The sequence below is a fragment of the Octopus sinensis genome, linkage group LG11 (genome assembly GCF_006345805.1).
Source record: "Octopus sinensis linkage group LG11, ASM634580v1, whole genome shotgun sequence".
Classification (NCBI taxonomy): Eukaryota; Metazoa; Mollusca; class Cephalopoda; order Octopoda; family Octopodidae; genus Octopus; species Octopus sinensis.
This window is the reverse complement of record NC_043007.1, coordinates 72,125,485-72,143,875: the sequence shown is the minus strand read 5'-3', so window position 1 is coordinate 72,143,875 and position 18,391 is coordinate 72,125,485. Positions and strand designations below refer to the sequence as shown.

Sequence of the window (18,391 nt, the reverse complement as noted above, 5' to 3'; positions counted from 1 at the left end):
AAACTTACTTGGAAATGGATGTGTATATACATATATACACACATACATGTACATGCCACATATGTATGTATATATACATACATGCATATATGGGTACAGGACGTCAAAAAACGTGAACAAAATATATATATGTGTCTGTGTGTGATTTTTCATGCACACAGACATACTTGTGCGTGTATATCTGCATATATATATATATATTATATATATATATATATATATATATATATATATATACATGAATATTATAAATATTCATATACACACGCATATTTATATCTATGCACATGTATATTGCATGAATTTATGCATGTATATATTATATTGCATCAATAAACCTTTATATTCCATATGCATCTTCAGTCCGCAGACTTCATAAATAATTCTTATATATATTACGATTCCCAAGCATGTGTCTATATTTTTTCTTTTATTGTTTTATTAATTATTTTTAATGAAACAACACACATGCGCGCGCACTATTTTTTTTCTTTTACATGACTACGTGCGTATACGTGTGTATGTAATATATCTGGATGTGCGTGTGCGTCTTTGTGCAACAAACGTGTGAAGATGTATGCTCACGTGTGCGTGTGTATAGACTATAGATATTCGTAAATAGATCAATGTATGTATGCATGTGTATGTATGTATGAGTGTGTCTATATCTATGTGCATCTATAAATGTGCGCATGTGTGTCTTTTTTTTTTTTCATTTTTCGTTTACTCTCTTTACTCTTTTACTTGTTTCAGTCATTTGACTGCGGCCATGCTGGAGCACCGCCTTTAATCGAGCAATTCGACCCTGGAACTTATTATTTTGTAGGCCCAGTACTTATTCTATCGGTCTCTTTTGCCGAACCGCTAAGTAACGAGGACATAAACACACCAGCATCGGTAGTCAAGCAATGCTAGGGGGACAAACACAGACACACAAACACACACACGCATATATATACATATATACGCATATATATATATATATATATATATATATATATATTATATATATATATATATATAGATATATATATATATATATATATATACACATATATACGTTTGTTTTTCTCCTTTTTTTTCAATCCAAGCAGCTATTGAACGTGTTCCAGAATATAAGGAAAGACCTGTTGAAAGAATAATTCTGACGATTTTACAATATGCGGCGAGGATAGCAGTGTCTAGATGGGACAGTTATAAGATTAATAACATTTTAAGAATTTATTTGTTTACAAGGATTTCAGTTCATCCGATCAACGGAAGAGCCGGCTAGTGAATTTAAAGTTTAAAGTGGCTGAGCACTCCGCAGACACGTGTACCCATAACGTAGTTCTCATGGAGATTGAGAATGCGATAAGAATGGTCCTTTGAATTTAAGATGCAACTTACTTTTGCCAGCCGAGTGGACTGGAGCAAAGTGAAATAAAGTGTCGTGCTGAAGGACACAACGTGTCCCCGAGTATCGAACTCACGATCGTACGATCCTGAGCGGAATTCTCCAAACCACTAAGCCACGCACCTTCACAATACATAATTATTTACATCAACGTGTATACACGTACTCATAGATATACTAACAAGCATGACGCTGTATAATTGTGTACACGTGCTTTTTACACACATCCATGCACAGGCATGCATACGTTACATGTACTCTTTTACTTGTTTCAGTCATTTGACTGCGGCCATGCTGAAGCACCGCCTTTAATCGAGCAACTCAACCCCCTTTTTGTAAACCCAGTACTTATTCTATCGGTCCCTTTTGCTGAACCGCTAAGTTACGGGGACGTAAACACACCAGCATCGGTTGTCAAGCAATGCTAGGGGGACAAACACAGACACACAAACACACACACATACATATATATATATATATACATATATACGACAGGCTTCTTTCAGTTTCCGTCTACCAAATCCACTCACAAGGCATTGGCCGGCCCGGGGCTATAGCAGAAGACACTTGCCCAAGATGCGGTTGGTTAGCAAGCTACTTACCACACAGCCACTCCTGCGCCTATGTTGTATGTATGCGTGCGTATGTTTGTATGCGTGTATGTATGACTGTGTAGTAAGAAGTTTGCTTCCTAACCATTTGGTTTCGGGTTCAGTCACAATGCGAGTCACCAAGTCAACGTGTGGGTGGATTTGGTAGATAGAAACTGAAAGGAGCCCACCACATATAAGTGTATGTATGCTCTCGCGCTTACACGTGTGTGTTGTCCCCACTGCTGCTTGACAACCGGTGTTGGTGTCTTTACGTTCCCGTAACCAAACGGTTCGGCAAAAAGAGATCGATAGAATAAGTACCTGGCCTCAAAAAGGTACCGGGGTCGAAGCGTTGTCCCAGCATGGCCGCAGTCAAACGAGTGAACGACAACGATAATGTGTGTGTGTGTTGTGTGTGTGCGTGCGTGTGAGTATGTATATGTATATATATATATATATATATATATATATATATATATATATATATATATATATATACGTGTATGCGCACACAGTGTGAAGAAATCCTAAATACAACTTATATATTAACCTTTACAGATATGTGGGAATAGATGAGATTATTAAGCATCGGACAAGATATCTGCTCCGGCTTTGCATAATCGTAGTTCGAAACCCTCACACAGCCATCGATGTATGAAGACATTTCTAACAATCGATGCAACAATAAGTATCAGCAGTTTGAAAACAAATGGAAACGGTTCAATTGGAAGACTGACTGCCACTAAAGAAACACTCACACACACGCACACACACATAGATGGCCTGCCCCCTCTTTTGTTATTCACCAATATATTATATTTAAAGACAACTTTACATACAGTATTGGTTAAAAATCTATAGCTATATTTTGTAAGTAACTGTGTAGCGTATTTTATATCGAAGGGATGGAGGGGGGAAACAAGCTGTTAAAATTTTCCAAAACGTGGAATGAAACGAACTTTTCCGAAGGAAGTTTTCGAATTAAGTTTTACTCCATAACACGTGTGTTTGAAAAGCTGTAAACAGTGAAAGTGCATAAACACAATGCTAACTTCCTTCTGAAAGGTTTGTATCATTCTGGGGGCATTTTTTTTTTTTAGTTTTTGATTTCTTTTTATTTACTCAATAATTTTTAATGTAAGAGAAAAAATCTTTCTTCAGCTATAAAGTATTCTTAGCAAAAACTTTTTTAAATAGAGAGAGGAAGGGGAGAGGTAGATAGATAGATAGATATCTACGTACAAACTCAATACACACACATGTATAGAATATATGTATATATATGATGTATATACTTTATCAATATGTTTGTACGTGCACACGTTATTTATATATTGCTGTACATGTTCCATATGTATGCACGTATGTATGTACGTACGTATGTATGTATGTTCGTATGTATGTATCACTAAGAGCCTACATTTTCTGTTTGTCTAGTGGATCTCAGCATCATATTAGTGGAGTTTATTTTAATTACTCGTCACCCTACAAAAACAAGTTGGCAATCTTAGTTGTTACTCATTAAAAATATGAAGCGGGGGAGGGCGAGTCTGTAGACATATCGTATATTCATATTTGAGAGTCTGTAATGATGTAATTCTATATCCATATGTCTTATGATGATATACATGTACTACATGTGTATGTGTGTGTGTGTGTGTGTGTGTGTGTGTGTGTGTATGTGTGTGTGTGTATGTGTGTGTGCCTGTCTGCATGTCACTGTGTGTGTATTTATGTATGTGTTTATATGTGTGCTTGTTGTAGAGAATGTAATGTGTTTCGGTTACAGATAGATCAAAAGATAAATAGTTAATATAAAATTGAACTTAGAATTTTTTTTTTTTTATCTAGGATCAAGTCTAGTAAGGTACAACGTTACGCCGTACCCCACATCTCACTCACTCACGCGCGCGCGTGTTGTAAGTATGTATGTAAAGATATATATATATATTATATATATATATATACATGTGTGTGTGTGTGTGTGTGTTTATTAGCCACATAGGGCTGCACACAGACGGGACAGATTAAAAAGTAGAGCTTTTCTTTTTGGGGAGAAAAAAAAGTGGGGTAGGTTTTCGATCAAAAGGGATCGTAAAAGGAAAAAAAAAAAAACTAAAAACAAGAAAAAAGAAAAAAACGATCAATGGGAATCGTGTATCACAGAAATGTCATGATGTAAAGTGTAAAGGGGGGAAGCAGATAAGGTTTATCCGTGGAAGGAAAAGCCTACGGAAAAGACCACGGTAACTTCTAGCACGCCGGGAGACAGTGTAGAGATTGCATGGTATTACTCCGTATGAAGCTTGGACCAGACCTGTGAGTCGATAATACAGAATAGAGATAGTTCAGTTTATTTCATGCTACTAAAGAAACAGTAAGATGATACATGTTGAATTTATTAGGTACTGGCAGTATCGCCCGGCGTTGCTCGGGTTTGTAAGGGAAATAACTATATAAGCATTTTTAGAGATGTACAGTATAATATCTCAATATGGCTAACCACAAAGGGGGTGGTGGTGTTACTGTAGCTTTTTACGTTCTGAGATTTAATAAATTTTTAGAGAGTTACTTCCCTTATATATACCAAAAATGCATTAAAAATGGGAAAAATTGAAGGTAATTTTTTTTTTAAATCGTAGACTCATCGTAGACGCGCGCTAATACCCAGAAGGGCTCGATATAAATCACGACTATAAGATACCCGGTTTTGGTTAAACTGCACCGCAAAATGTGGGAGTAGTTAGGAATCTAAATCGCAGGAGACAGACAGCACACAACCTCACTTTTATATATAAAGATTTCTGTTCATTTAGAAACTTGCAATGAAAAGACGCTAAACTATAAATTACACAGCTACAACCTTAAAGTTGACACCGCTCCGCTCAACGCAGAACGTTTCTGTCTCGCTGTTGGCTATAAATACACAGTTTTCTCGATTTTAAAACCTCTGTAATATTTTCCCCCAATTTTTTTCTCCGCAACATCATACCTTCATAGCAATTAGACTGGAAAACTTTATCATTATAGCCAATTTTCAGATTTTTTTTTACTTTTAAAAAATGCATATTTTGCCAATGTAAAGAACGAGATCCCTTTTTTTCTAGCAACGTCGGTGTTTAGACAACCGTAGTCGTTTGGTGACAATTATATTTTTCCTTTATGGTATCGCATTGCGTATGGGTGTTTATATTAATTTTCGTGCACGCGCACGCGCGTGTGTGCATAAATACCAACTTGTTACTAGTTCAAATATTCTTGAGGTATATTTGTACCGTAAGAAAGTCAGTCAACGTATTTTGTCATGAGTTTAACATAACCTCGAATAAATAATTTCGTGATATAGAGAGAGCTGTTAGTGTACAGAAAAAATTAAATAATTCCCCATCGGGTCTAATAATGAATGTCTATTCTGGCGATTTAAAAAAAATATTGAATTTCAAATTGGCCATTTTAAAGTAATTTCAATAAACTAATCAAACTTTAAATGTACTAACGAAATATAATTGTTAAAAAAAAAAAAAAAATGTCTATCTCTTTAAATTTCTATTTCATCTCAAATTACAACCCCAGTTTTTCAAATATTAACTTCCGGATTCTTTATCCGATTTCAACTGATGAAAGTTTCAGTTTCCACAAAATACAAACTCTCAGAAAAAAGCCATATGAGACTAACTTGGACGAATTACGTTACTGAAAAATATCGCAGTTTGATAAATTTATAATTTTAGCCTCAAAATTTTCCTTTAGCCAAATAGTGGTCTGTATATGCTTTCCATGTGTGTGTATGTATGTGTATGTGTGTGTGTGTGTGTGTGTGTGTGTGTGTGTGTGTGTGTGGGTGCGTGTGTGTGCGTGCGTGCATGTGTGTGTGTGTGCTTTTCTCCGGACTATCTGCTTCGGACTCTCTGCTCCGTCCGCCTTTTCCTCTTTCCTGGACTTCTTCCTCTATCCGACTTAGAGCCATGCTCGAAACATTTTTTCATCTGAAACTTTCATTGAGCGTTAATCTGATATATTCACTGTGTTCGTCCAATTTACTTTTGTTGTTCTTTTCTTTCTGTTTTTTATTGCCTATGTAGATATATATACCCCCCCCACATACATACATATATATATATATATATATATATACTAGCAAACGTACCCGGTAATTCTCGGGAAAGCGGTGTATGCGTGCGTGAAAGTCTTTGATGTTTCGAGCCTACTCTTCCTACAGAAAGAAATAAGGAAAGAAAACACAGAGAGAGGGAGAGGAAAGAAACTGGAGAGTGAAAAGAATTATGTATATATATATATATATATATATATATATATATATATATATATATATATAATATATATATATATATATAAATGTATGTGTGCATGTATGTATGTATATATATATGTGGAAATCCTGGGTGTGTTTGTTTGTGGCGTTGTTATCTAACTACTACATCGTTTTATCGATTTCGATGAAACTTGATACGTGAGTAGAACTCATGTCTGGAAAACTAGTGACATACTTAAATTGTTGAAAAAAATCGATAATAGGGCTCCTGGAAGGGATTTGTTATATATCTACAACATATAACTAATATATATTTTTAAACATCCGAGGGAAATAACTCATTCATGTTCGTAATTTATTTCGTATAAATCAAATTGAGTGTGCTTATTTCTTAATATTTGAACTATTTAAGTTATTTTCGCAATTTATCCAGTACAACGCTTAAACAAGTAAATAGTATTTTCCTAAACAATAAATCCACTTATTTCGGTTACTGACTTATTCACAAATATACCAACACTAGCACCGCTGAGGGTAATATTATCTGTGAACGCACAAAAGCTTTTTTCAGAATTATTTACTTTGAATTATTATTATCTCATATCTGATTAGTCTCTTATTATGTAACATGCTTCACAATTTTAGTATAATACCTTATTAGTATTTCCTCTTAAGTTCTATATGCTCTGGGAACGCATTAAAGCCCTTTTAGGGGCTACTTCATTTGAATTAATTTCATGTTATAACATAACTGACTTCACAATTTGGGTATACATAACTTATTGGGAATTCCTAAAAACAAGATCCTGTGTAAAACAGTTCGGTATTCTCAATAAATGCTCAAAAACCGTTTTAAGGGCAACATATTTTTGTATTGTTGTTACCGGATTAGCGAAACAATTATAGAGCGGAAACGTCAAAGACACTAATTTTTCCTGAGCGTCAAATTAATATACCTTGTTTGTCATTCTTTCACCTGACTCTACCTTCTATGTTTTATGTTTTAACAACTTTTACCCATACGCACGCACACGCATACATACACACACTTTGATTGGTGGATGAGTATGTTTTAGAATATTTCAGTTTTCATTTATTTCTTCTTTACTCTTTTTAATTTTCTTATAACTATGCTAAGGTATTGTTATTTGGAAACATATTTGCCTTTACTTGCATTCCATCCCTGAATTTCTTGTATCCATATTCCCTCAAGTCACATTCAAAGACGGTATATAGTCAGAAATGGTGACAGAAATGGTAACCAATGTCTGTACTTCGTGCCTGCTCTTTTTCCTATCATTGATACATTTTTTAACCATTTGCATCACTCACTACCCAATATTTAGTAGAATAATTCCCACTCTCTCTCTCTCTTTTTCTCTCTCCCTCTCTCTCTCCCTCCCCTCTCTCCAGTGTCTTCTCAGTGTCTGCATTGAAACAGAATTCAAACTTGGAAGTGTTATAAAATTACTGCTTGGAAGACACCAGATAATTCATCTCCGAAGTCTTAACTTGAACAATCAACATGCACATAAAAGCTATTGATACGCTAGATGTTATAATTGTTGGCTAGAAATGATTTTGTTCAAACATTCATGAGTTCGTTCGTCCATGCTTTCAATTTTGTTATTTTCTCTCCATATTAACAAATACCGTCAAGTATTCGGAACCACCAGAATCATTAATAATAAGCGTTATATGGTTAAATGTCGTACAAAGACGCTAATAAACCGTGGAGTATGGAAAAATAAGAATAATAATGAGGCTTATTAATAGCAACATACCGCAAGATGAAGCGCTTCTCCATATTCAAATATATTTTAAATTCAATTCTAGCTAGTGCACCTTCATGTTAGTTTTGATTATAAATAAAGAAACGGCCATTACAACGATCCCGCTTCAATTCCCAAGTGAAGGTTATTTACACTCCATTTTTACTACAACCACAACGGTTGCTGCTGCTACGACTCCTGCTGCTATCGTTGTGCTGTTGATGAAAGCAAATACATTGCCAATTCCCATTATACCTCCAGTATTAATCCAGGACTTTATCTCCTAAATCCTTGCTACGACTGTATAGCTAATCGCCATATTACGTTGAAGCACACTTTACTGCAGTTTATATTTATATACTTAGATCTCTGTTCCAAGTTCATATTTCCCTCGAGTATAGAATATTTGCCTTTCATCTACGAAGTCGCTAAAACAACTATCTGCAGTCAATTCTATACTACCCCACCACCACCACCATCACCATCTCCACCACCGCATTAACCTCTTATAAATGTCACCAATGTAATTTAATGAAGCTAAAATACATAATGTTGGTTTCAAGATTTGGCACACGGCCAGACGTTCGTGGGAAGGGGCTACTCGATTACATCGACCCCATTTCTCAATTGGTACTTACTTTATCGACCCCGAAAGGATGAAAAAGCAAAGTCGACCTCGGCGGAATGTGAACTCAGAACGTAAAGACATACGAAACACCATTGAGCACTATTCGGTGTGCTAATGACTCAGCCAGCTTGCCGGCTTACTGTTCGATATTGGTTTCAAATTTTCGTACAAGGGGGGAAGAGATGGGTTGGTTACATTGACCCCCAGTCAGTATTCAACTGGTACTTATTCTGTTACTTTAATATCACCGTTGTTGTTGCTAGACATAATAATACAACACTGCAACAAACCCAATACAAGTAAAGTCTGTATTTTCCTTTGAAAAAGTCGAGTTTTGTTCTGCCTTCCTCTGAAAAGATCTTTTGGTCAGGATTAGAATGTGACACAAATGAATTCGATCGATCATTGATCCAACCGATAGTAATGTCTATCACAGTGACTGATAATGGATGTCCAGTAAAGTGGATATTCATGTGTGTCTCTGTCTGTGTGTCTACAACTGTATGGATTTAATTGACTTGTTACTCATTAAACTTTCGGTAACAGCCATGTGGTTGTTCTTGACATCAACGAAGACACCGTTCATTTTTACCAATGGAATTATTTCGTTGTTACCCACCTGTGAAACCCATGCGAATATATGACCACAGAATCCCCACATATTGCTAATTCTGGTGAACTCTGATATTTGGTTACGTGCCCCACAATCGGCAATAGATAGATAGAGAGAGAGAGAGAGAGAGAGATACAGAGAGAGGGGGAGAGAGAGAGGTGAGGGGGGAAACTGAGTGACAAGCAGGCATACGGATAGATAGATAGATAGATAGATAGATAGATAGAAAGAAAAAAGAAAGATAGATAGATAGAGAGAGAGAGAGAGAGTGAGTGAGAGATAGATAGATAGATAGATATATGCAAGGGTGTGAGCAAGAGAGAGAGGTGAAGAGAGAGTTACTGCTGTTGTATTATCTTTGCTAAAAACTGTTAATTAGCATGTAAATAAAATTGATAGAGGCACCATCAACTGGCGGAGAACAAAATTAGATTCACCCCACCCCTTCTCTCACCATCTCTCCCTCTCTCTCTTTCTCTATGGAAAATGCTCTACTTTCAAATATGCTGCTTCGACAATACATATACTAAAACTGGAACGATACAGAGATATTAGCATGGGCCTTTGCGCAAGGTCGACGCAAAAATTCGTGAAGTGGTCCATAATTTTCAAAGACGGCGACCTGGTAGAATCATGAGAACGCCGGACAAAATGCTTAGCGGAATTTCATACGTCTTTGCGTTCTTAGTTGAAATTCCGTCGAGGTCGACTTTGCCTTTCGAAGTGGATAAAATAATTACCAGTTCTATGTAATGGGATTCTTCTATTTTAGTTTTCATCCGTGTCTCTCTCTCTCCCCTTCTTGCTCTCCTTCCCTCCCTCTCTCTCTCTCCTATTCTTATACCTTCTACCCACTCTTTATTCTCTCTCTCTCTTGCCTTTTACACATGGCCGCACAAGCTGACACATGCGAACACACACGTACAATCACAAACACATTCTCTCCTTCATTTCTTTCTCTCTTTATTTCGTCTGCCGCTACGTTCTGAGTTCAAATTCCGCCGAGGTCGACTTTGCCTTTCATCCTTTCGGGGTCGATAAATAAAGTACCAGTTACGCACTGGGGTTGATATAATCGACTCAATCCCTTTGTCTGTCCCTGTTTGTCCCCTCTATGTTTAGCCCCTTGTGGGCAATAAAGAAATATATTCATTTCTTTCTCTCTCTTTCACTCTCTCTTTCTCACACCCTGTCTTTCTTACTTTCTCTCTCTCGCTCTCTCGCCCCCCTTTCTCTCTCTCTCACTATCTCTTTCCCTCTATCTCGCCCCCTCTCTTTCGTTTGAGAAGCAGGAGGTGGGAAAACAAGGAGGGATTGGCGTGAAATTCAGTGTGTGGTATGAGTTACATAGGGAGCTGGTGTTGTATGAGATTACTGCAGTAAAGTTTGTTGTTGTTGGATTTGACCAATCGTTTTGCTTTATGAAAATAGTTTATTTGGGGTTGCATGTGTGCGAGTGACTAGATTGATAGGTAACTAGACAAACAGATAGACACAAAGCCCGAAATTATGGGGGAGGGGGCCAGTCGATTAGATCAACTCCAGGGATCTAGTCTTTTTCATTCGCAAAATGAGCACGCCCCCTCTAATTTTGCTCAGATTGCTTTCAATTTTGGTGTATCAATGCAATTCTGAATTTTGATTACGACCAACCAATCACACAAATTATCACACAAATTAAGGAATCTGATGTTATTTAGATTTAAAGTTGGGAAATTTGGGTAATTTTAGCCAATCAACGGACAGCGTGGTATTAGCAGCTTGTCACCATGACAACCGCTCGCTGTGTTGTGGTTCACTGTTGTCTATGTTGATTTTTCACACTTAGTATTTTTACATATTTTTCATTTGATATAGTTTGGGGACTCATTGACTCAGCTAACTGGATTTATGATTTCACTAGGTTTATTTCTGTTCATAAAAATTTTAATTCGGGGTATTTCTTAAACCGTTAGCTTCACATTTCAACAGCTTAACTGAAATTTAGCACACGTAACAGAAACTGAGAGGGATATCGTGGAACAGAGAAACTGTGGGTGATACAGATAATTTGACATTACTTTTGAATTCTATATGCAAAAACATATAAGATACAGGTATTCTTTTCCTTGGGACGAATTCTTTGTTGACCAGTGTTATTCTTATCGTAGCTTACAAATCCAACCATAGAAACGTTACTCACCTTTGGAGTTTTGGAGATAGACGCCCCCTTTTCACATACACACACATGCACTTATGTACTAATGATGTACATAAATACATGGCAGGTATATTTAATACTAAAGTACGCATAAAGTAAACACATGCAGACAAATATATTAATATAACAAATTTAAAATAATAATTAAAAAAACAATCAATGAAGAGACAAAAGAAACCTACAATGAATAGGTCAGACGCTAAACTATAAATTTCACAGGGTACAACAGTAAAATTGACATGGTTCCGCTAAAAGCAGAACATTTCTGTCTCGATATTGGCTAAAAATACCAAATTATTCCAATTTTTAAACCTCTGTAATATTTTTCCTCCAATTACGTTCTCCATAACATCGTACCTTCAAAGCAATTAGACTGGAAGGCTACATTATTATAGCCGATTTTCAGATTTTTTGCTTCCTTTTAAAAAATGCATATTTTGCAAATGAAAAAAACTAGATCCGACGCCAGTACGCAACTGGTACTTAATTCATTGACTCCGAAAAGCAAAGACGACCTCGGCGGAATTTGAACGCAGAAAAACAATAAGCAAAACAGTTCAACTGAAGATTATGCTCCTCTCTAACACACTAATATAAATAATCCACTAAAGTTGGGAAATTTAATATCTCATTTGCCACTGTGATTTTCAATTTAAGTTGAGGAATGTTATCAGATCACTCCAAAAATCTTTTCCGTGTTCTTAACTTCAACATTAAGATTGGTTTCAAATTTTGAGATAAGGCTAGGGGTGAGGTTAAATCGATGACATTGAACCAAGTGATTAACTGTTACTTATTATTTTATTGACCCCTGAAGGACGAAAGGCAAAGTCGGCAGAATTTGAACTCGGAACGTAAATACGGACGAAATGTCGCTAAGCATTTTGCCAGGCATGCAAAAGATTCTGCCAGCTCACCGATGCCTTAACTTTCTATATAAATATTGATAACGTGACGAAATAATAGAGGTTATGCTTCAAAGGAACAGCTTTCTCCTCTGGCAAGTTGCAGTAGATCTTCTGTTATTTGAAACTGGAAGTCCCTAAATCTGGGAGGTCCGAGAAATTCCTATTTCTTCCTAAATTCACTTTCACTCGATACGGAGTTTAAGCCTTTCTTTCCAGAATAACTCATAAAATTGGACTGTAAACTTCGTTTTTTGTGTAATGCAGTCAGTAACCTTTTTATGATTTTCTACTCACAGACTCCGCTATATTCTATGATATTCCATTGAAGATGTTCAGAGTAATAAAGCAGGAATTTATTGTTTGACACGATCCTGCCAGACATTTTTGTTATTCTAGAGATTGTTTCTTCGCATGGAAATAACTTCTCTTCTTTTTCCTTTTCCGTTCTTTCTTCAGTATATACAGTAGTCAATTTGACTTCATTAAAAATAAGTTTGCTTATTCTTTATTAATCCTTATTTCCATACTTACTTCCAGTGAAACGAGAAATATAATTTTAAAATAAAAATAACGAATTTATTATTAATAACAAACTGCGGATATTTTCGGTTTGAACGGCAGTTTTTTTCTAGCGGTGTCATATGAAATTGTCACCCATAATTATGCATTTCACTCTGTTTTAGGGTTAGGGTTAGGGGTGGGGGGTGGGGGGGTAAGGTATCTTTTTTCTTCACAAATGTAAATAAATCCAATCTGTTTCTTAAACGAGGGACATATTCATACGGCACAGAATGTTTTTTTTTTTACCTCAATGGACGTCAGTGATTGGTTGAAATTGCAGAAATTGAAAAAAAAAACCCAAATATCTTACAAACTACAGAATTTTCTCAATAAAGCCAAGAGAAAAAAATGTTTTATAAACACATTCTACCAGTATACGAAGTTTAAAATTTTTTAGTTACCTAGAAATTATGTTAAAAACTTGCCGTTCAAACCGAAAAGATCCCAAACTGCTGTCTTCTCATGATGAAACACCATCGATTTAAAGAGCTCTTCTCCATCTGAACAACTGACAAAAGACAAAAACACTTTCAGATTTGGTGATTCGAGGAAAGTCACTCTCTAAAGAATCTTAATAAACAAGTCAGCAGGAATTTGTCTATATTATTTTAACTTTTCTTTTAACTCAATATTTTCTTTTTAGATCTGAATGTCTTATATAAACAATAAGAAGAAACAACATCGGCAGCCACACAATGATTCCTTCCTTGTGTTTTATCTCAGAATCCTCCTACTCTTTCTCTTCCTCTTGTGTCTCAGTGTTCAATAAAGCTGACAGGACGAACCGAAATATTAGTGTGCGCGCGCCTATGAGAGTACGTTAAAGATATGTATACACACATGGAAGGCGGCGAGCTGGCAGAAACGTTAGCACGCCGGGCGAAATGCGTAGCCGTATTTCGTCTGCCGTTACGTTCTGAGTTCAAATTCCGCCACAGTCGACTTTGCCTTTCATCCTTTCGGGGTCGATAAATTAAGTAGCAGTTACGCACTGGGGTCGATGTAATCGACTTAATCCGTTTGTCTGTCCTTGTTTGTCCCCTCTGTGTTTAGCCCCTTGTGGGTAATAAAGAAATAGATATGTATACACACAAGGCGGCGAGCTGGCAGAACCGTGAGAGCGCCGGGCGAAATGCGTAGCCGTATTTCGTCTGCCGTTACGTTCTGAGTTCAAATTCCGCCGAGGTCGACTTTGCCTTTCATCCTTCTGGGGTCGATAAATTAAGTACCAGTTACGCACTGGGGTCGATGTAATCGACTTAATCCGTTTGTCTACCTTGTTTGTCCCCTCTATGTTTAGCCACTTATGGGTAATAAAGAAACAGATATGCATACACACCCACCCACATATATACATAATACATTCGTGTGTATGCGTGTGTGTGTGTATAATATTTAATGTAAATATGTATATATCTATTATATTTATGTAAATGTACGTTTTACACAGATTCATACAGGTATGTATATTATATATATATAATATATGTGTTTATATTTTATACACAAAATAGGTATATGTATATATATATATATATATATATATATATGTATACACGTGTGTGTATATATATGTATGCATGCATATGCATGCATGTATGTCAGATGATATTCTAAGTAGCTGACCGAATAGAACTGAATCAGCAGGCAATCATGTCAATCTGGTCGCTATCAAACACAAACCTTGACTGTGACTTAGTAGTAGGCCAGTTGCTGGCCTACTTCATTCTTATTATTATGTACAGGTAGTAAGGAAATATAAACAAGCTCATTATTTCAAATAGAAACCCCACTCTTTAATACCCAATGGAGCGTACTAACATCGTCCAAATGACGCCGCTTAATATGTGGAGCTCTTAGAGTTCAAACGACGACATTCATAAGGTCACGCACACGCGCATATACAAACATACGTACATGCATGGATACATACATACATACATACATATACATACATGTAAATATATATAAATATATGTATATTTACTTCAAAAAGAAGTCTCACTATGAGCAAACACACACACACACACACACACACACACACACACATATATATATGCTCAAAGTGAGACTTCTTTTGAAAGAGTTCTTTTCTCCCTGCACAGACTGTCTCAAAGAAAACTAGTTGATCTTTTCTTCCCAGTCGTATAGAGCTCGCTATGAAGTGGACACGTGAAAAACAGGGAGTAAAATACGATAGAATTAAATATAAATAAGTGTAAAAGAGATGAACAAATAAATAATAAATCTAAAGGGGAAATGTCCGCTCTGACCCAAAGTTGCAAAGTGTACTTAAAGCAAGTTATTCTTATATTCAAGATTTGTTGAATAAAAACATCCTTAATCTTTAATTTCACCGAATTCTTCCATTCGATAGTTGTTTTTAAGTATTAGATGACAAAAATATATATTTACACTGAAATACCAGCTAACACAGATTTTCCGCAAATTGTCAACAATTAAATTTTCATTATCTGGTTTAGAGAAAATATATATCCATTTATTATTGTCTTTTTTTGTTTTGTTTTGGTTCTTTCGCATAGTTCCACATGATGCCTTCTTCTGTTTTATTCTACTGTTTTATTTTCTGGGGATGACTCCCACACTCCTTAAAACACTTCTTTTCTCACAGTTTGCACCTACTTTGCTTGAAAATCAGAATGAAGTGATGACTAAGGGAGAACCCGACGCCATTTCTGTCTTCGAACATACGTATGTCTATATACATACACAAAAAAATACATACTTATATGTCTATATGTACTTATATGTGTGTGTACGCTAAATGTGCGTGCGCTATGAGTATATTTGTTCGTTTGCAAATTGGTGGGTGGATATAAGTCTGTGTATGTATAGGTATACGAAACACACAAGCGTACCTACACGCGCACACAAACACACTTTTTTAGGGCTGCCAGTCGCTGTGGAGCCAGGCGCCAGCTTTATCCGCATGGCTCCAATAACACAAACATTTGCACGCATGGTTTGACAGTTAGTGAGGTTGGGGACAGCAGCTGTGGCGGCGAATGAGCTCCAGGAAATGCCGCCATCCTTGATGTGTGGGTGTACTAGAGTTGTGTGTGTGTGTGTGTGAGTGTGTGTGTGTGTGTGTGTGTGTGTGTGTGTGCGTGTGTGTCTCGCTGTTTTAATCTCAACCTCGACTGGGGCCTCAACGTCTGCTATGAGAGGTAATGGACACAGCAGTGGGAGTGTTTGCTTACTGTCCCCTCAAATCGTGATTATGGAAGCGATATGTGACCTAGCCCCTAGACGTCAGCGAATACATTTAAGTACATCTTTCTCTATCTTTCCTCCCTCGCTCTTTCCTTCTCTCATTCATTCCCTCTCTATTTCTCTCTCTTCCTCCCTCCCTTCCTCTTTCTATCTCTGTCTGTCTCTCTCTCCGTCTTAACATTGCTATTTATTTTCTATGATGATTGCACCAACAACACTACAATAACTGCAACTTTCTTCAAATAATATTCACAGCGCTGACTGCGTTTTTTGTCTATTTTTGTTTTATTTGACGGGAAAAAACTTTACTTATGAAGGAAGGAGAGAGCGAAGAAAAAGCAATTGAAGGAATGAAGAAGGAATAAATATCCCCAAAGTTCGTGTATCTAAAATATAATTTCTTCTCTAATGGCGGCGATGTGTGTTATTTATCCAAATTACCCTGCAGAGTATTATGTAATGAATTCAAGAGTTTATCCCATAATTTCTTGTTTTAAAGAAACCTCTTCTGTGTTTTCTTAGTATATCTTCAATTTTTCACTTCAGTTCATATCTTCAAAGTATTTTGTGTATGGTTCCTCTAAACATTTCGTTAACGACCACACACACACATACACACACACACACGCACGCACGCATGCACGCACACGCACACATCTATGTGTATGCACCCCACTCGATTTGTACATTCAAATACATAGGTGTACGCAATCTACCATCGTGCGTTTACATCTACATACATCAACAAACAAGCATGTGTGTGTGTGTGTCTATGTCTGAATCCACACACATATTCACACACGTGACGTGTATGCACAGGAACACATATACACACACACATTGCTGTTGTTTTTATTTTTCCCCTTATACTAATTTGTAATTTAATAGTTTTCTGTTTCCTTGAAGCTGCTGCGTGGGAAGAAAGAGTCGGAAGACGGCAGGGAAGATAGTTAAATCGAAATATTAGTAAAAGTCTGTTATGACATCGGTCAGATATCAAATGTAGCCAACATAATCCATCACCTTTCACTATTAAACTAGGTTAATATGCAAACTAAATCCCTCCAACTCTGATTTATTTAAGCTTTATTTGATGTTTTTAATTAATTAAGATAAGAGCAATCAGTTTTGTTGTCTGATAAGTTTTAGTGTATTTACTGTCTTAGTGCAGACACAGTAAAGCACCGAACTAAATCGTTTATTAGTAGCATTTAGTTTCATCCTTCTTCGTTCAAGCTGAAAACCTTCCAGGTCCAACTCCTCCTCCTCCTCCTTTCAGTTATTCAGGGTCGAAAAAATAAGAGTTATTGGCACGCCATAATAACTGGAATCAGATTAATAATTTCCTTTTATTTTTTGGAAAGAGAACGCGCAATTCTTTTGACACTTCCAGTACTGATTTTCAACTTAAAGGTATGGAGGTCGGATTGCATTTGGGAAGGAACGAGTGAAAACAGTATTTGCAACGTCAGTGAGATCAATAGAAGAAAAGGCAGATATGCCCGGATGGCGAGACCATGCATCTAACTTGCTGAAAAGAGCAGGTGTTGTGGCGATAGAAGCCATGAGAGGAAATAGCACGTCTGTGACTTAAAATTAGTTTAATGACGTCTTAGATACTGTCAAATGAATTTCTGTATTGCAATGCCATATTATCAAAGTGAGATCTCTATTGAGCGTCTTTCTAGAATCTAGTATTGTAGCTTAACCCTTTTGTTACCATATTTATTCTGAGATGCTCTGTGTTTCTTTCAATTGATTTTAAATATAACAAAGAATTTAGTAAAATAACTTAGTTATCATTAAGCTAATGTTAGGAACATAAATTGTGATTAAGGTTTGGTGGAAGATTCTAATTCAAAACTTATGAATACAAGACATTTGTACTACAGAGCCAGGGGCGGTTTCAGGCGGCTTGGTATCGAAAGGGTGAAGATATACGTCGATTTCTTCCAGGTAAGCACAAAGGTTTGAATTTTAAGGAAGGGTAACGTAAGGGTTTTTTTCATTGGCTTAGTTGGAGGTAGGAGATAAAATGGCACCATTCGTGACCTTTTTGCAGGTCCTCTAAGACTAGTAGCAGAAAAAGGACGTAAACCACGACTGATTGGTTGCTGCAGAAGGCGGTACCCTATCATATATAGCGAGGTATCTTCAGATAGGAAACCTGGTTCTATTTACTAGCAACAGGTAGGATCCGAGTAAATGCATAC

General features: G+C 36.5%; 1 protein-coding gene and 1 non-coding gene across 3 annotated transcripts in view; both read left to right on the top strand.

Moving 5' to 3' along the window:
• The window catches only part of LOC115217374 (bone morphogenetic protein 2-like), a 248,443-nt gene that overhangs the window by 40,070 nt on the left and 189,982 nt on the right, over positions 1–18,391 (top strand). The window lies entirely within an intron of this gene.
• LOC115217722 lies at positions 9,777–9,884 on the top strand. The gene has a single exon (XR_003882187.1). It is a non-coding gene; the product is annotated as a U6 spliceosomal RNA (small nuclear RNA).